The 19,715-nt window shown below is 36.7% G+C and overlaps 1 pseudogene; it reads left to right on the forward strand.

Moving 5' to 3' along the window:
* LOC102907120 (vomeronasal type-2 receptor 116-like) overlaps window positions 1-19,715 on the forward strand; it is a 91,653-nt pseudogene that overhangs the window by 49,809 nt on the left and 22,129 nt on the right.

Consider the following 19,715-nt stretch of genomic DNA (forward strand, 5'->3'; position numbering starts at 1 on the left):
GTCCTGAACAAAAAGAATAATGTTGGTCACACCATCATACCTGACTTCAGTGAAAAACAGCAAACCCACCACAATACTGGCACAAACAGGTTTTTACATAAATGGCTTAATATTACTCAACTGACAAACAAAATTCTGCACACATACAACTTTAAGAAATGATGATTACTTGAGATTGCAGATGGATTAAGGTGATGTGACTGAGAAACAACTTCCAGCAATTCTCAGAACAAAATGTGTGTAGTGTCCACATTTGTAAAATATGCAGCCATACTTAGTAAGACTACTGAAAGAGATACAGAGGTAAATATAATGTAACTATCAGAGAATAAAAAATTTAGACTTAAAAAGTAGCAGATACTTACATCTTTTACAGTGGTAGAGACAACCCAGTGTGTAGCCTCTCCATCCCAGTTCTCAAACATTGACATCTATCACAGGCAACTCCTGCCACTATAGCAAGTGAGAAGGAGAGTAAGCAGTCTTACTATGAGTGATGTCCTAGTGTTTTCATAAAGAAAACACAACACTTGAAATGCAGACATTCCTTTTTGACTTTGAAGATAGAGATTGACCTGGCCTTTGCAATCCCTAAAAGCCTGTGAATGTGTATGTGTTCAACTGAGGGAAGGACACACCCAAGTACCTGACAGTAGATAGAACTCATATATCCCATCGGAGCTTCAGAGGTGTGGAATGGTCAGATGCAGAGTATCTGAAAGCTGAACTAAATCATTACATGGATACTCTCCTCAGTGAGGAGTGGCACAAATATTAAGAGACCCTGCATCTGCACTAGGAGTCACACACTGGTAAAGGTGACATTAGCAGACTCAGGAAGAGACTTGAATGCTCCTTGTGACTACTGAACTTATTGTAGTAGTCTGGAGTTTCTTGTCTTATGACACCACTGGACACCTCACAATGGCACCTGTGAAACGGAAGGCTGCCTATGATAGATAAAAGTAAAGAATGCTGCTTTTAACCTGGCTTTCAGCCTTGTAAATGTAGGATAATTGGAAGAAAAATTAATGTCTCACTGGTTAATAGTGGGAAAATGGTGGTTATTAAAAATCAAAATATATTTTGTATCAGTTCTTGGTGATAAGGTTGGGAGAAAAGGACAGAAGCTCCCAGCATTGCACTGCCCATTCAAACCCTTTTCCTGCATTATCTATCATGACATTTACATGAAAAATGAAAAACACTTATGGCACATCCAGAACAAAACTGAAATTCTCTTTTTTCATGGGACTCTGAACTGCAGCAAGGAAAAATAAACAGCTTCTCACCACATCTTCATGCTTGTCTTCATTCTCTTTCATTCTCCAAAAACACTTGGGGTGAGTGAAACTGGACATGAGGAGGGGGATGTTCATGAGCCAAAAGAAGAAATTTGAAGGACGCATCAGGTTTTGCCTCCAAATCTCTAAGCTGGTAGTGTGGTCTGTGGATGCAGACCAGTTTATTAAATGGATCCCCATGTATACACATCTGCATTTATGTATACTGCCCACTGGAAAGGTCACTTATGTGAACGAAATGCTTTGTTTTCCAGATCACTCCAATATCCTTGAGAAATGGCAAGTAGTCTCTGTCCTAGGGCTCTGCAGTTAAGGTCCACAACAGAGGTAAAAACATTGGATGGAAAATATATCTGAAGACATCACAGCCTCAGGTCCTATGACATCAACTCATATCCCTGGGAATTGAGGTCCATGGGAGAAAGCAATGTTGGGCAGATTGGTCCCAGGACAGTGTCAATGAGTTCTTTGTTTGAACTCCTTTAGAAATGATCTCAGCAGAATGTGAAGGTAAAGATTTGAAATTAACCATGACAATCAGGGTTCATGTGGACACACTGTGTTTTCTATTCCCAAGTGCAAATCAGAGAGCCTCAGTCTCATGTGTATGGCATCCACCATGAGCAGTATGGCCCATGCTACACTGGTCATAGAGACCTAATAACCAAACAGTATCCCTGCTTTCCATTGTGTGAAGCTCCAATAATCAGGTCAAATCTAGAAATTTCTTGTCTTATACTGTGTCCAGAAATGCCCAGATCATCATTCTCCATGAGAAACCTAGTTGAGTATTTGAGTTATGAAACATGAACTCCTTCTCAGAAGTCATTTCCTTCCTATGACCTATTTCTTCAACTTTATTTTTTATTTCTGCTTATATTAGAATCCAGTAGTGACTCCAAAGCAGCACTGTGTTCAGTAGCTTAGAACCCATTAGTAACTGGGATAAAGCCCGTGTTCAATGTGTAAGCTGTTCTTATCCCATTGTCATGCTCATATATTTTGGCTGCATTCTAGAATATGTATTGCCAGTGGGAGAGCTTATTGATGAGTGTGAGCTGAGGAAAGACTTTTAGATGATATGAACTACAGAGCAAGCAGCACAAATGTAGGGCAATTACTTGGTGTGGAGGATGAAAGATGTTGTTTAGTACTTGAGGTGAGGCAAACAGGGCTTGTATTCACTGGATCTTGTGGAATATTTAAAAAACAACATTTAACATATGCACATATGCATGGCCCCTGGTTCTGTGATGAGCTGCCTAAGACTTTCTAAGATGTGGATATAGACAAATGTATTGGCATTAGATGCTCATATGAAAATGAGAAAACTCATGTTTCATAACTGAATCTCTTTTGATCACAGGTTTCAGGACTAATTCTTTCTACTAATGATTGTTAGTTTTTAAACTAGTGCATAACATAATGGGATTCAGTGTGGTGTTTTCATAGGTGTGTACCAGTGTACTTTACTGGTGATTGCTCCTTTATTACCCACATTTGTCACTCATATTTTCTATTGATTTTCTTACTCAGCACAACTAGCTGCCTTCTGAGTTCATATCTTATGTGTGTATGTGTTTCATATGAGAGAATATGTCTCAGGGGACAGTTTCAGTCTCAGAGTGTGGGTGAGATTTGGGGAGGTGCGGCTTGTGGGTTACAGGGTCTGATGGGGGGATGGTGGTAGTCTGACCTGTTTGCAGGAGGTCCGCCTGCAGCCTGGCCTGAAACTGGGACTGCAATGGGTGGTGGTTTTGGGGGCACAGGGCTGTGCTTCTGGTCCCCACCTGGACAATGACTCAACTCTTAGTCCAATCTGGAGCTGGTAGGCTCTGTTCAAGGAACACTTGTAGTCTCAGAGGGTGGGAGGGATTTGGAGGAGGTGTGGTGTGTGGGTTACAGGGTCTGATGGGGAATGGTGTTAGACTGACATGTCCATAGGAGGCCTGCCTATTGGCTTGAGACTGGGACTGCAAGGGGTGGTGGGGTGGGGGCACAGGTTGTACCTTTGGGCCCCACCTAGACAAATACCTCTTAGTCCAATTGAGCACTGGAGTATATACCCTTTCTTTATCTCTTTCTTTTGTAAACAAGAACCCTAAATCTGATCTCCTTTGTTTAGCTTTTTTACTGAACAATAACAATAACAACTTGTAACCTACCCTCCAAGACAATGACAACTATCCATAATCCTTTGAATGACCAAAAACCACCCAGCCCACCTCTTGGGAATGTGTGCATTATGTTCTTAAAATTACTTTGTGCTGCCTGAGGGTGAAGGCATCTTTAGGGGATCCTAAAAAGCAAAATTTTGGATCAATTGTCAAGTCCTGGGAGAGGCAGCTGTATCATTTCTTGTCCAGTCTCTGCATAATTTGAAATTGCAGGGCTTGTCTCAAGTCCTTGCTCGAGTAGTCTGTGAGGCTGTATCCTCTCAGCTAGTCATCTCGAAATTGTTCTGAGCAGTTTGTAGATTATAATCAATCTTTCGGTGGTATTTGTCATCTTAATGGTATTATCATCATTCTGATGGAATCGTCATAGTGGGGCCCCATCATCTTTTTGAGAATTCAAAATTGATATTAGGTGTAGATAAGGTTCCCTGCAGAAAACTCATAGAGACTCAAACATGAAAACATGTTCAGGAAGCTAGATGAAGACTTTTTTCTAAAACTAATTAGAACTTTATATAACCATTAATATCATGACAAAAAGTTTAAAATATATATTAATCTTATTAAATTTGATATGAAATTCATAACTTAAGTAAAAATTCAAAGAGTAAAAAATACCCAAAGATGTAAGAGATGTGTGGCAATAAAATAGTCCCTTACTTTTGTTTTTACTCTGTCACATATCAGCTAGTTCTTCTGATATGATACAGAGATTTTGCATTTTCTTTTAACAGACATGCTTGGGTTTAGAAAAGTAGAGATCCAGGCTCTAACTCCAAAGCCAGCTTTAATTTTTAATTGAACTGGGACTGCATAAAGACCATTTGTGTTATATGTTTGTAGAGAACAGCAGAAACAAACATTTAGAAAGACTTATGATATTTTATATGTGATATACCAATAGGACAATTTACTCTTTTTCTTGGGACCTTTTTGTCTAGATGATTTGTCTTTTATCTTCAAATGTCTCATTCGTCCCGTTTTCTTCAGATTCATTAGCCTACCTTCTCCAGAAAGACTAAAACAAAAAAGGATCCCTAACCTTAACTTTGGGGAGGTTTGCTTTTGGCAAGTAATATCTGATTAAATCAAAAGCATTTCTTAGTTGTATAAATTAATTTAAATTGAAGAGCTATTACCTCTTCTAACTAAGATGTTTCTTTTGCTCAAATAAAACCTTTATCAATATTGAAGGCATCCATAACTTTTCTTCTCCTATAGTTACAAAAGCAAAACCTTGTCCCCAATTTAATACATATCCTGGTTTCCATTTTGAGGGCAGCATATCCATAAAGTATATAAGCTGATTTAATACTCTAGTTCTTTTTTTCATTATCCAATGTCTCTTTGAAGCTGTTGTTCCTTTCTCATTCACATTAAGAAAATTCAAATTTAATAGATCATTATGCAGTCTATTTCTGGGGGATTTTGTTACCCATTTCTGTTTAGTTAGCATATCCTTTAAAATTTGATTTGATCTTTCTATGACTGCTTGGCCTGTAGGATTGTGAGGCATACTTGTAATATGCTTTATATTATAACAAGCAAAACATTGTGTCATTTTACCAGAGACATACACTAGGGCATTGTCAGTTTTAATTTGTGCAGGTATACCCATGATGGCCATAACTTCTAGCAAATGCAGTTGCCCATTGAAATCCTGAATAGGCATGAATGGTATAGTGTACATATTTCAATTTTCCAAATTCTGCAAAGTGAAAAACATCAATCTGGCTATGCCTCCCAAGTGCTGGGATTAAACGTGCATGCCACCAACGCCTTTGAATTTTGAATTTTTTTTTTTTGATTTTTCGAGACAGGGTTTCTCTGTGTAGCTTTGTGCCTTTCCTGGAACTCGCTTTGGAGACCAGGCTGGCCTCGAACTCACAGAGATCCGCCTGTCTCTGCCTCCCGAGTGCTGGGATTAAAGGCGTGCGCCACCACCGCCCAGCCTGAATTTTGAAATTTATTAAGAGTCTGCAATCAGTCTTAAGGTGATAATTGTACTGAAATGTGATTTTATTTGTATGTTAATAAATAAAGTTGCCTGGGGGTCAGAGCTAATAGCAAGCCATTCTACCAAGGCCAATTCTTTCTCAGCTTCAGGTGATAATTCTCTTGGACTATTTAAGTCCTTGTCACCTTCTACGATTTTGAACAAATTATTCATTTCATCATTTTTTTTTACCCCAAAAATAGTTCTTAGATGAGAAATGTCTCCAAATAATCTTTGAAAGTCATTAAGTGTCTGTAGTAGATCTCTCCTAATTTGCACTTTCTGGAGTCTAATTTTTTGTAGCTCTATTTTATATTCTAAATAATTAATAATAATAATTAATCTCCTCTTGTACCTTCTCGGGAGCAATTTGTAATACCCAGTAAGGCAAAATTTTCTTTACTTCATCAAACATTCTTTCTAAAGCATCTGTATTTGAGTCAGCTAGTAAAATATCATCCATATAATGATAAATAATAGATTTAGGAAATGTTTTATGTATCACTTCCACTAGCTGTTGTACAAAATATTGGCACAGAGTTGGGCTATTCAAGATTCCCTGTGGGGGGACCCTCCATTGAAATCTTTTAACCAGTTGAGAATTATTATAAGTAGGCACTGTGAAAACAAATCTTCCTCTGTCTTTTTCTTGTAAGGATATTAAAAAGGAACAGTCTTTTAAATCAGTAACTATGAGAGGCCATCCTTTTGGTAACAGAGACTGTTACGGTCTCCAATTACCAGATTTCGTTTTAATAACAAATACAGGAGAATTCCAAGGGCTGGTTGATTCTTTAATATGCTGAGCATTTAATTTGCTCTTGTATAGCTGTTCAAAGGACTATTGTAGTTTCTCTGTTGTTAAAGGCCATTACTGAATCCATACAGGCTTGTCTGTTAACTATTTTAACAGTAGAGCTGTTAGTGTCTTTGAAAGATCAGAAGCTATTGTGTTCTGTTCTTTTTCAATCTGGAATCTTGGTGACTGTTTTTTATAATACCTTCTAATATTTTTTTCAGAAATGTGTGTTAGTTTGTGGTTCTTTTCTGAGGTTGGAGGAATGTTAATCTGGGTATTCCATTGTTATAATTGATCACAGGCCCATAAATTCATAGCTATATTAGCCACATATGGCTTTAATTTTCCTCTATGTCCCTCTGGCCCTATAAATTCAAGACATCTTGTGTTCTGTTTCACTTGTGATAATGTTCCAATCCCTAAAACTGAACATTTTCCTCCTGAAAAGGCCAATTGGGATGCCAAGTTTCAGGTGCAAATATGTTTACATCCACACCCATGTCTATGAGACCTTCAATTAGAATGTCATTTATTTGTATTTTTAATTTTGGTCTTTGTTCATTGATAAAAGTTTGCCCAAAAATTAGCTTTAGGATTTCTCTTGAATTTTTTGTTCTCTCTGCTATCACTGTCTATAACACCAAGCAGGATGGATATTTAAAATGGGCATTTGGTTATTTAGTTGCTCTAAGAAGAGGTTTCTTCTATGATGGCAGCAGGATTGACTGAATTTGTCTTGGGGGCCTGCAAAAAGCCCGTAAGGGAGTTTCCCAATGGCAAAGGCAAAGGATGACCTTGTCTGTGCCTTGTTGATCTACATTCATTAGTTCAATGTTTGCATGTACAACATCATCTGCATAATCCAGGAGGGAGGGGCATTCTGTTGCCATTGTCCTTGCAAAAAAAAAAAAAACATTATTTCTAGGAACACCCTGGTTACATTCCCTTTTTAGGTAACTTTGTTTACCACAATTAAAGTGTCTAAGATTGTTATTTCTTTTCAAACCTCTGGAAATTACCACTCCTATCGAAATGTCATCATGGCCATGAGCTTCAATATTAATTGCATATCTGATCAATTCCTCCAAGGGTATTGATCTTGCCTTTAACAGCCTAATTACCTTTTGGCATTATTAATTAGCATTTCAAAAACCAGAGATTCAATCATCATCTGTCTACCTTCTGAATTTGGTATCATTCTATCACTGCTGAACACACCCTTTGGTAAGAAATCAGTGAAAGTTTCTTTGGGGCCTTGTTTAACTTTTGTTAATTACTCAACTTTCCTCATTCTTCAGTTCTGTCTCAAGCATTCAATGCTATAATTTGACATAAAATTAGGGTGTGGTCATCATATATAAAGATTGTCTTTGTATATCAGCAAAATCACCTTCTCCAAGTTGATCTTGGGAAATCTCCATACCTCTAGCCCTATATAAATGTTGTATACTTTTCACCTCTTCATTCCACAAGGTTCTCCATTGTAACTATGGACCAGCTGCTAGGACAGCTGTAATCAAATCTTTCCAGTCTTGAATAATTCTATTACAGGTTGACCATGAGTTTAACATCTGCTTTGCAAATGGAGAATGCATACCATATGAGACAATAGCATCTTTAAATCTCCTCAAATCTAACATTTTCACAAGAATACAGTCATCTTATTCACAGCCTAGAAAACCTGTCAGTCCAAGTAAGATTACCAGATTGATTAACCTTGGCTGTTTAAAAACCTTAAACTGTTTCTCTGTAACCATATAATTCAATGCAAAGATAGGTTCACCTTTAAATGCTTCTGTCTGGGTCTGAACTTCTCTATGATTTGTATTAACAAGTTTTTTCTAAAGCTTTTATATTGAAACTCAAATTAACCAAACTTTTAAATGATAAAAACAAAATGACTAAACAAATAGTATTCATAATTGACATTATGTAAATCCCATCAACATTAATTATCCTCTCATTTAATTGTTCCATTTTTCAGAACACCCAATGTGTTATTAAAGAGAGAACAAATTCCCTCCATTGTAAAAAAAAATGTTAAAAAACTCTCTTTTAACTAATTTCTCCCTTTAAGAAATCTTACTCAACTCACCAAATTTACTATTAATGGTGATATATTGTATCCCTCAATATACTGTGCACCCTAATAAACTTATCTGGGTAGCATAGACAGTCAGCTACTAGATTAGACATAGAGGCCAGACAGTGTTGGCACACACCCTTAATTCTATCACTCAGAAGACAGAGATACATCTCTGTGAGTTCAAGGACACACTGGAAACAGAGCCAGGCAGTGGTGGCATACCTTTAATCTCTGCACTTGAGATCTCCTGTTTTTGCTTTGGAATCTCACATATCATTAATCCCAGGAGGTGATGGCAGGAAGCAGAAAGGTAGGTAAGGTGTGAGGACTAGGAACTAGAGGTTTGGGGCAGATCAACTGAGACATTTTTGGGTGAGGACTTGGAGGATTTCAGGAACTCACTCTCTTTGGCTGAGAATTTCCTAGAGGTAAGAATGTGGCCACCTTCTTTCTGCTTCTTGGATCTCTCAGTTTTAACCACAACATCTGGATCTGGGTTTTTTTTTTATTAAGACCTTTTAAGATTCATCTTACAGTCAACAATGATGATTCAGATGTGAGGCTGATTCCTCTGCATAGAACAATAGAAGCCCAAGCAGGCTTCAAGACAACTACTTAGTGTGGTATCAGCCCAAGACAGGGATTCAGAGAGAGCTCACAATCTACCGGGAAAGAAGACATGAAAAATCCAGCCATCTGGATCCAGTTAATTAGGGACTCTGGTCTACATGGGGTGGAGAATACATTCCCATACAGCTCACACTTAAGCCAGGGCCTGTAAGGACACAGGCAACTGGCATTTTTTATAATATGCCACAAATGTTGGGGTGCCAGATATAAGACCATTGCTAAATTTTCTTATTGATTAAATAAAAAAAACCTGAAGCCAGATTTAGGGTAAAAGCTGAAAGATTGGAGAAACAGAAAGAAGCCAGCCATGTTCTAACCACTAAGAAATCCTCAATCCAAGAAAGAGCTACTTCCTATATACTCATGCCTATATTCCTTTCTGAACCCTGCCATCTTACTTCCTCTCTCCACCCAGCTACATCACTTTCTATTTCCACCCAGCTATATTACTTCCTCTTTCTGTCTAGCTCTATCAATTCCTGTCTCACTGTACAGACCTTCAGACCTCTATTGCGGACTAGTGCTGAGATTAAAGGTGTGTGCCACCACACCTGTCTCTGTTCCCAATGTGCCTTGAACTCACAGAGATCCAGATGGATCTGTGCCTCCCAAACGCTAGGATTAAAGATGTGTGCTACCACTGCCTGACCTCTATGATTAATGCAGCGGCTGGCTTTTTCCTGTGATCCCTAGATAAGCCTTATTGGGGTACACAAATAAAATATTACCATAGGTATCAGCCCTGGTCCAGACAACTCCATGACCCCAGTTATAGCACAGTTCTCAGATACCAACATAGGCACATGAGGAAGTCTATACCCTGGGCATCTATTTGGCCTTCGGTGGCACCATGGGCCATGGACACAATGAAATGATTCTTAATGATATTCTGATATACATATAGATCAGAGCCAAGCCCAATTGTTGTCTGAGAAACTTATCCAGCAACTGATGGGAGCAGATCCACAACCCAACATTAGGCAGAACTAGGGAGACCCTGCAGAAAAGAGGAAGAAGGTCTGTAGGAGTCAGAGGGGTGGAGGACACCAGGAGAATGTGGCCCACAGAATCAACTAAGCAGGGATCATATGGGCTCACAGAGACTGAAGCAGTAATCATGGAGCATGTATGGGTCTGAAGTACATCCTCTACATATATTATGGTTGTGTAGCTTAGTTTTCTTGTGGTTCTGTAAATATTGGTAGTTTGGGTAGAGTTATCTGTGACTCTTCTCCCTGCTCTTGGGACCCTTTTCCTCCTCCTGTGTTGTCACACCCAGTCTTGATATGAGGGTTTGAGCCTTGTATTATAGTAACATGCTATGTCATTTTTGGTTGATATCCCTGGGAGGCCTACTATTCTCTGAAGGGAAACAAAGGAGTGGATCTGGGAGAGATGGTGTTGCAGGATATTTGATCACACTAGAAGATGTGCCATTGTTTTAACTCATCTGCATGAGGAACCTTCTAATTGGTTTGAAAAAGAGCTGAATAGTTAATAACTAGGCAGAAGATGATAGGTGGGACTTCTAGGCATAGATATGACCCCTGAAAAATAATCTGATATAAGGGACTTACCAGTCAGATGTGGAGGATACCTGGTGTACAGTATGGAGAGGTAATTAGCCATGTGGCAGAACACAGATTAATATAAATGGGTTAAGTTTTAAGTGCTACTTGGGAATAAGTCTAAACTAAGGCCAAGCTTTCATAACTAATAAAATGTCTCCATGTCATTATTCAGTAACTAGCAATCCAAAGAAAGACTCATAACAGAGAGGAAGTGGAAGGGGGTGCTGGGAGCAGTGGAGGGAGGAAAAATTGTGATCTGGATGTATTGTATGAAAAAAGAATAAATGAAAAGAATAGACCTTGTACACACACACACACGCACACACACACACCAAGAATCAGTATGCATCTGAATGAATCCTTCAGATCATGAAATCTCTTGCAATTATATGAGTTTTCAGTGTCTAAACTGTCAAATATGTTCAAGAGAGATTGGTTTTTTATGAAGATTTATTGTGATAGAGTAGAAAATGAAATCAATACAAATTTATGACTAGGAAATTTTGTATTTCCTCTAAAAGATTAATTAACATGTTTGATCTATGCAGCACAATTTTAAAATATACTTTTTGTAGATAATGGAGCATATAAAATCATATATTCTTGAAGGCTGAAAAAACTGTTTTCATGCTTTGGGATAAATATTTTACATAGCTGGGAAAGGCTATGAATGTATTTTATAGGAAGAACTGTTCTAGCTCTTTGTGGTTGAATTTTTTCATGATCTAATTGTGCTTCGACAGTATATGTTTATCTTGTTTACCATAACTACAAAAGATCACAAGCTATGGGTCTAGCATTACCTTGATTAACACTAATTTTTCTGATTCTGTCCTCTAATTGAAAATTACTTGATTATTGGCATACTTAGGAAGATAATAAATAAATATTTGATAGTTATAGAATATAAAATAAATATTTCATATATAAATGTATAATTCAATTAAACACATTAATTTACAGGAACATAATGGCTTGGTTCATGCTTATGCATATATTAAACTCTTTTATGCAAGGTTATCAATATCCCTCCAAACAATACTGATGGCAATTTCTCCTGATGTCTATGAAATTATTGCGCCTTCATACTTACTTTAAAAATATGGCTCAGTTGACATTTCAGAGTTGCCTTGTGTCAACTGTATGTGCATTTATATGTTAGGAATATGATAACAACTCATGTATTAGAAGAAAATACGCTGAAATAAGTTGAATATTAATATTTTTATTTCATTACAGATATTTTTATTTTATAAATATTTTCATTATTCACATAAATATTTTCTCACTTTTATTTGAAATTGTTTTACTATGTGATGTTTACTTTAAGTCAATCTTGATATTTCATATTGAAGATGTAAAATAATGTGAACTTTTACTTGTACAAAATCATTTATTTCTTATTCTTTCTAGTCATGTGTCCCCAGTCAACATTATAGAGAAAGATAATGTTTATTATACTATAATACCATTCTTCAGTACTAATAAGGGCTCACAGGGAGTTGATATTTCCTGAAAATCAAAAGGTTAGTTAATATCAAATTATATAGTGCTTTAACCTTCACTAATGTTAATTAGAAAATTAAGAAGTACATCGCATCTCTCCTGTTATTGAGTGGAAATGTTATGAAGCAACAATAACTTAAAATTCATACAGGAAGTTTTCCAATACATAATTCTTTCCTACTGACAAGTTTATAGTCTGGTGCTATTATCAATCTACTTAAAATATTATTGATAATTATGTCTCAAAACTAATATTTTTCAGGAAAATCCAATACTTTAAATTTATTTTGAAATGGTTTCACCAACTTCAAGTTTCATATTGTAGGAGTCTCAGTAATATTTATATATGTTAATTAAAAATATGGTCAACATTTGATCACTTTAACAATTGTCACATCTATGCTGAATTATAGATGAAAGAAGAGTAAATCCAACAGTAGAGGAGTGTTCCCCTTGTTCCACATCATCTCCAATATAAGCTATCATGACTCTTTTTGATCTGAGCCATCCTGACAGGTGTAAGAAGGGTATCTCTCAGCTGAAGGGAATATTTTTCAAACCTCATTCCATAAGCTGGGAAACATAAAAAATGGATGAATTTCTAGATTTAGTCAAACCACAAAATTTCAACTTAGAAAAAAAAATCAACAACCAAAACGGACCATAGCAAATGAAGAGATTGAAACAGTAAGAAAAGCCTTTCCAGCTAATGAGAATCGAGGGCCAGATAGATTTATAGGAGAATCCTACCAGACATTCAAAGTAGTTCTACAGTCTGTACTTATTAAAATTCAAAATATAAAAAAAAGAAGAAACACTACCCAAACTTCTTCAACAAGATCTGTATCATTCTAATACCCAAAACAACAACAAAAAGTACAGGCAAATATACCCAGTAAACATAGACTCAAAAACACAATGGAATAGTTGCAAGAAGACAAACATCTCAGAAGCTCAAGCACCACTGTGCATCAGCCTGGGTCCCTCTTCAGGTTCTACAGCAGCAATCCCACATCTGCAAAGACCACACATGTAATTACATGAGCTCTCTGTGGCTGGCTTATCTAATATGTACAAGAAGAGTGTACTGTGTCAATGTGATTTGATATCTTATGAAATCAAAAAGAAACTAAAATAAACTCATAAAAGCTATAGGCAATTAACATATTTGATTAGACAAAGCATTTTCAATTTACACTTTCATAGAGAATGAGACACATGCAAGCATATGCACTTCAAGGCTCACAAGTGCTTTCGTGCTTTTGATAAAATTTTTCACATAGCTGTGAGAAACTATGTGTATAATTTGATAGAGGAATTATACTGTCGTTCTCCAATTAAATTTCCTCACTGTGGCTGAATACAAATATTTTCTTAATTACCATAACTACAGAACACCATATGTCGTACAGCTAGCATTATGTTATATGACACTAATTTTGTGTAGTCTAATGTTCTAATTGAATTTTACTTTCTTGTCAAAATTAAGAAGATAGTAAGTGAATGGTTAATAGGTACTGAATAATGTCTAATAGGTACAATACATGTCTACCATATGATTAAACAGATTACGCTACATAAGCACATGTTGATGTACACTAATAGAATCTTTATGCATGGTGGTTAATTTCCCTGCAAAGTAATAATCACAGTTTCCCACTGTATTGGAGTGCTTTACCTTAACACTAACTTAAAAACATGGCTGACTTAAAATGTTCAAGTTGTATTGTCTCAGTTATGTGTGCATTTGTATGTGAATAACTTGAAACAATTTATGTATTAGAAGAATATGAAGTCAGATTTTAAGATTTTTATTCTATTTTACTGCAGATATTTTTTAATTTATAGCTTTTTAATTAAAAAACATAAATATCTGCTCACTGGCTGTTTGGAACCATTTTCACAATGTAATGTTTATTTTAATATTTATATTATGTCATACTGATGATGTAAAATAACACAAACTTTTAGCTGTACAACATATATTTATCAGTTTTGAAAACTATTTTTCAGAAATTGCACAGCTTTCCTGCTTTGCTCTAAAACTATTTTCTTTAAGTTTTGAATTGTCATAGTTATCATTAATATTTATTCATGTTCATTCATCATCATGATATTGGTATCTATTTAGAGGGTAGAGGATAATTCATAATATATAAAAGTTTGCATTGATTAAACTATGGAATTTAACATGTCTTTCATCTCAATTTTATCATATTAATTGTCCATTTTCTAACAAGCCATGTTTTATCAGAAACAACCCTTTTACTTGCCATCATGGTGGTGCATGCCATTAATCTGAGCATTTGTGAGGCCCAAGCAGGTAAACCTATGTTTGCAAGGCAAGCATGATCTACATACAAAATTCTGGAACATGCTAATACATATAATGAGTACTCTTTTAGTGCTCTCTTACTTTATTAGTAGAACTAGTAAAGCAACATGTTTTGTAAATAACTTTTAGTGAAAAATTCCTATGTAATAATATTTGGGGAAGATATATACCCCTCTTGAGTTGCCCACAATGTGTTTGTGTCTTGGTTCCCAGGAGAACAAAATGCCAAGCTCTAAGCTGTGTGTCACAATGAGATGGAGAACCATTGCCCCATTTAGTTTTGCATTATTGTGTACATAGTGAATATAAACATAAAGAAGTCCTTATTTAAATCATATGGACTCTGTACGTGAATTTAAGAAAAGCTTTCAAAATAATATATTTTGTATTAAAATTTTCTGCTCAAATTTTTGAGTCTCATATTCCATTGGTTGTTAGAAAGTAGGTTTCTGGGACAGAATGCTCATATTTTGAAGATACTTTGAAAGTATTGTTTCATGTGGGTGGTTTGTTGAAGGCTTCTGCATGCATAGTGGACAAACCGTACTTTCTATAAACATGTCCTCTATTTAGAGGTTTATAAGTCCAAAGAGTGTGTGAAATGTAGAGTTAAAACTGACTTATGAAGTCACTTAACTACAGAACTTCTCTATTTAATTTGTTTAAATTGCCTGTCTGTTTTTGAAAATGGGGCATTAAAATGACCCACCATCTTTGTGCTGGGGTTGATCTGTGCTTTTAAATCTTCAGCATTTTCATTAGTGAAGTTGGGGACTCCTGTATTTCATGTATATGTGATTAGCAATGTAATACACTTTTGTTGGATTTTTTCCTTTAATGAGTACAAGAACACTTCACTGTCTCTTCTAAATAGGACAGTTATGTCTGCTTATATTTCTTGAGGTTTTATTCTTATTTTCTTGTTCATACATCCTGACTGCAATTCTCTCTCCCTCACTCCTCCCAGTCCCCATCTTTCCTTCTCCCCCCGATCCACTCCTCCTCCATTTGCCTTGAGAAAAGAGCAGGCCTCCCAGGCATATCAGCCCAAAAGGGCATAACAAGATACAATAACACTAGGCATAAACTCTCATAACAACTCTGGGAGACACAATCCAGTATGAGGGAAAGGTCCCAAGAGCAAATGAAAGAGTCAAAGACACCCACACTCCCACTGTTAGAGGTCCCCTAAAAACAGCAAACTAACAACAATAGCATACATGCAGAGGACCTAGCACAGACCTGTTTAGACTCTGTGATTGCTGCTTCAGTCTCTGTGAGTCTTTATGAGCCCTGCTTAGTTGATTCTGTAGACCTTGTTCTCCTAGTGACTTGGCCTCTTTGGCTCCTACTCCAACCCAGTAGGAGGGAAAGGTCCCTCCCAAACTCCAAGAGGAGGAACCCAATGGAGATCTTCAATTTGGGCTTTTTTTCTGTCTAATGTTTGGTTAGGAGTCTGAGCATCTGCTCCCATTAGCTGCCATCAAAGGATGCCCTGATGATGACTGGGTGAGGCTATTGGGAAATTAAGCACACCCAGCCCCTCAAGAGTCCACTCCCAGGGCCTGGGAAAATCTACAACCAGCTAGTAATTTAATCATTGAGGATAAGATGAATCTTTGTACATAAAAATCCTTAGTCCATAAACTTTATTATTCTGTGTCAGTTCTCTCTCTAAGTAGCTTCTATTCAGCTCTCTTGCCTAGCTCCTTTCTTGCCTGATTTCTATCTACATTTATTTGCTGTCCCCTCTAAGTTCTATCTTAATTCTCTCATCTTAGTTCTGCCCCATCTAGATTCTCATCCATCTAGTTCCTTCCCATCTTTAGCTCCTCTCCCATGTCCTTCTTTCTCTTCTTGTATTTCCTCATTTTGTTCTTCCCAATCTGATTCTTCCTCATCTACCATCTTGTTCCTCCTGTACTCTCTTCTATCCCTGTAATTGAGTTCTTCCCAATATAGTTCATTGCTCTCCAGTTCTTCCCCATATAGTTCTTCTGTTCTCTTTTCTCTGTCTCATCCTCAAGTTCTCTTGTCAAAATCCTCTTTCTCCTTCTCAGTTCTCTGACACTCTCGGTTCTCTCTAAGCCTCTCAGGAATCCAGTTATAAACCCAAGCATTAGAAATTCTCTGGCAGAGCAAGATCACCAGGCTTGAATTGTTACAGGGTCATAAATGTAGACAAGAATTTTCCTCAGGCAGTGAAAGTTGGGCTTACTTTTAAAATGCAGAATGGGAGTGGTAAAACAGGAGGTCAACTGAGTGCTAATGATCAGTTAGTATATAAAAAAGGGAATCTATGTGCTCAGTCTGTGTTCCTAGGAGTGGTTGGTTAAGAAGTTAGGGGTCTACTAGTAAAGTTGTGTAAGAAAGGAGGGTCTCTTCCTAAATTGCAAAGGATATAAAGCTATCTATCTGACCTGGGAGACAGGTGTTGTTTCATTTGACATTGGATGATTGAGAGTCATTTTAGATAAATACACTGTTAGGCATTCTTGGTAGCACACAAGAAAATCAAATTAGGAACCAGCTAATTCATATACAAAAGCTGAAATATTACCAAGATTTCTGAAGCCATGGCTTGAACTTTGGAAAAGTCCTTGACTTTTCCAAGTAGTATCTTTTGTGATAGTAGCTGAATTACATTACATTTTCCTGCAGCTTACAGCACAAGCTATACCATTTATGAGTATTGCAAAATATCATTAAGAATCATTTTACTGATTTTTTTTCTAGCCTAAGTCTCTGATCTATCCAGCCTCCCGTTCCTAGTCATCTAGGCTGTGTAAGGCATGGGCTTCCTCTCATGCCTTGGGCCTCAAATTACACAAGTAAGCAGTTGGCCAATCCCACAAATTCTGTGACTCCACTGCCCTAACATATCTTGAAGGGAGGATAAATTACTGATCAAAAGTTTTGTGCCTGGGTTGTTGTTCTAGTCCCACCAATGGAAGGCTTGCCTTTGTACAGAAGATGGATGGTTCAGAACCCATATCTTCCATTTTTAGGAGTTCTTCCCTAGGGTCACCTTCATAAAATCTTAGAAACATCTACTGGACTAGGTTGACCACACAAAATGCAACCCAATTCCAGTCATCTCTCCAAATAATCTCTTCCTTTATCCCTCCCCACAACCTGATCCCTCCTGTTTCCATGTCCACCGCCTTGCGCCATCCTCACCCTCTCTCTACCCAGAAAATCTATTCCATTTCCCATTCCCAGGGAGATTCATGTGTCCTTCTTAGAGCCCTCCTTATTACGTAGCCTTTCTGGGTCTGTGAATTGTAGCATGATTACCATTTACTTAGCAACTAACATACACCTATAAGTGAGTACATATCATGTTTGTCTCTCTGGGTCGGGTCCATGTTACATCATAAGTGTTACTTTTTCTAGTTGCATCCATTTGTCTGTAAATTTCATGATGCCATTTTTTTCTAACAGTTGAATATATTCCACTATGTAAATATACCAAATTTTCTTTATCCGTTCTTTGATTGAGGGGAATCTATATTGGTTTCAGCTTCTGGCTATTATGAATAAAGAACCTATGTATGTGGTTGAATATGTGTATTTGTAGTAGGGTGGAGTATCCTTTGGGTATATCCACAAGAGTGGGATAACTGGGACATGAGGTAGACCAATTCTCAATTTTCTGAGGAACTGCCATATTGATTTCAATAGTGCTTGTATGAATTTGCATTACCATCAGCAATGGAGAAGTGTTCCCCCATGCTCCAAACACTCAACAGCATAAGCTGTCACTTCTGTTATTATCTTAGCCATTCTGAATGGTATAAGATTGAATTTCAAAGTAATTTTGATTTACATTTCCCTGATGGCTAAGGATGTTGAACATTTCTTTAAGTGTTGCTCAGCCATTTTGGTTTCTCCTATTGAGAATTCTCTGTTTAGATTTGTACTTCATCTTTTCACTTGATTATTTGGTTGTTGATGTCTAGTTTCTTCAGATCTTTATATATTTTGGATATTAACCCTCTATTTGAAGTAGAGTTGGTGAAAACTTTTCCCCATTCTGTTGTTTGCAGTCTTGTCCTATTGATGGTGTTCTTAGCATTACAGAAGCTTTTTGGTTCTATAATGTCCCATTTATTAATTGTTGGTCTTAGTGCCAGGACTAACTATTGATGTACTCTTCAGATAGTCATCTCCTATGCCTAATGCATTCAAGGCTACTCCCCACTTTCAGTTCTCTTAGGTTCAAGTTCTCTGGTTTTATTTTGAGGTCTTTGATACACATGGACTTGAATTTTATTCATGGCAATAAATGTCAATCAATCTGGAATTTTCTACATGCAGACATATAGTTAAACCAGCACCTTAGCTGAAGATGCTTTCTTTTTGTCTTTTGTCTCTCTGGATTCTTCATCAAATATCACATGTCCAAAAGTGTGTGGATTTATGTCTGGGTCTTCAATTATACTCCATTGATCATCCTATCTGTTTTTATGCAAATACTATGTAGATTTTATTACTCCAGCTCACAGTACAGTGAGAAATCAGGGATAGTGATACCTCTGGAAGTTCTTTTATTGTACAGGATTGTTTTAGCTATCCAGTTTTTTTCATATAAAATAGAATATTATTCTTTCAAGTTTTGTAAAGAATTGTCTAGGAGTTTTGATGGGGATTGTATTGAATCTGCAGAGTGTTCTTGGTAAAATGGCCATTTTTACTATGTTGAGCCTACCAATTTATGACTATGGGAGATCTTTCCAACTTCTGGTATCTTCTTAAATTTTTTTCTTCAAAGATTTGAAGTTTTTATCATACAAGTCTTTCAAATGCTTGGTTGCTTAGTTGAAGTTACCCCAAGATATTGTATATTATTTGTGGATATTTTGAAGGGTGTTATTTCTCTGATTACTTTCACAGTCCATTTGTCTTTGTATATTGGAGGGCTACTCAATTTTTTGGTTAGTCTTGTATCCAACCACATTGCTGTAGGGGTTTATCAGGGGTTGGAGTTCCCTGGTAGAATTTTTGTGGTCAGTTATGTATATTATCTGATTATTTTCAAATGGTGATACATTGAATACTTCCTTTCCAATTTATAGCCCCTTAATCTCATTCAGATGTCTTATTGTTACACCTAGAACTTCAAGTACTATATTGAATAGAGATGGAGAGAGCAAACAGCATTTCTAGTATCTGATTTTAGCAGAACTGCTTTAAATTACTCTCTATTTAAATTAATGTTGGCTATAGGCTTGCTATAATTTGACTTTATTATGTTGAAGTATGTTCCTTATATCCCTATTCTCTCCAGCCATAGTTTTTAGTTACATTT

This window comes from Peromyscus maniculatus, chromosome 1 (genome assembly GCF_049852395.1).
Source record: "Peromyscus maniculatus bairdii isolate BWxNUB_F1_BW_parent chromosome 1, HU_Pman_BW_mat_3.1, whole genome shotgun sequence".
Classification (NCBI taxonomy): domain Eukaryota; kingdom Metazoa; phylum Chordata; class Mammalia; order Rodentia; family Cricetidae; genus Peromyscus; species Peromyscus maniculatus.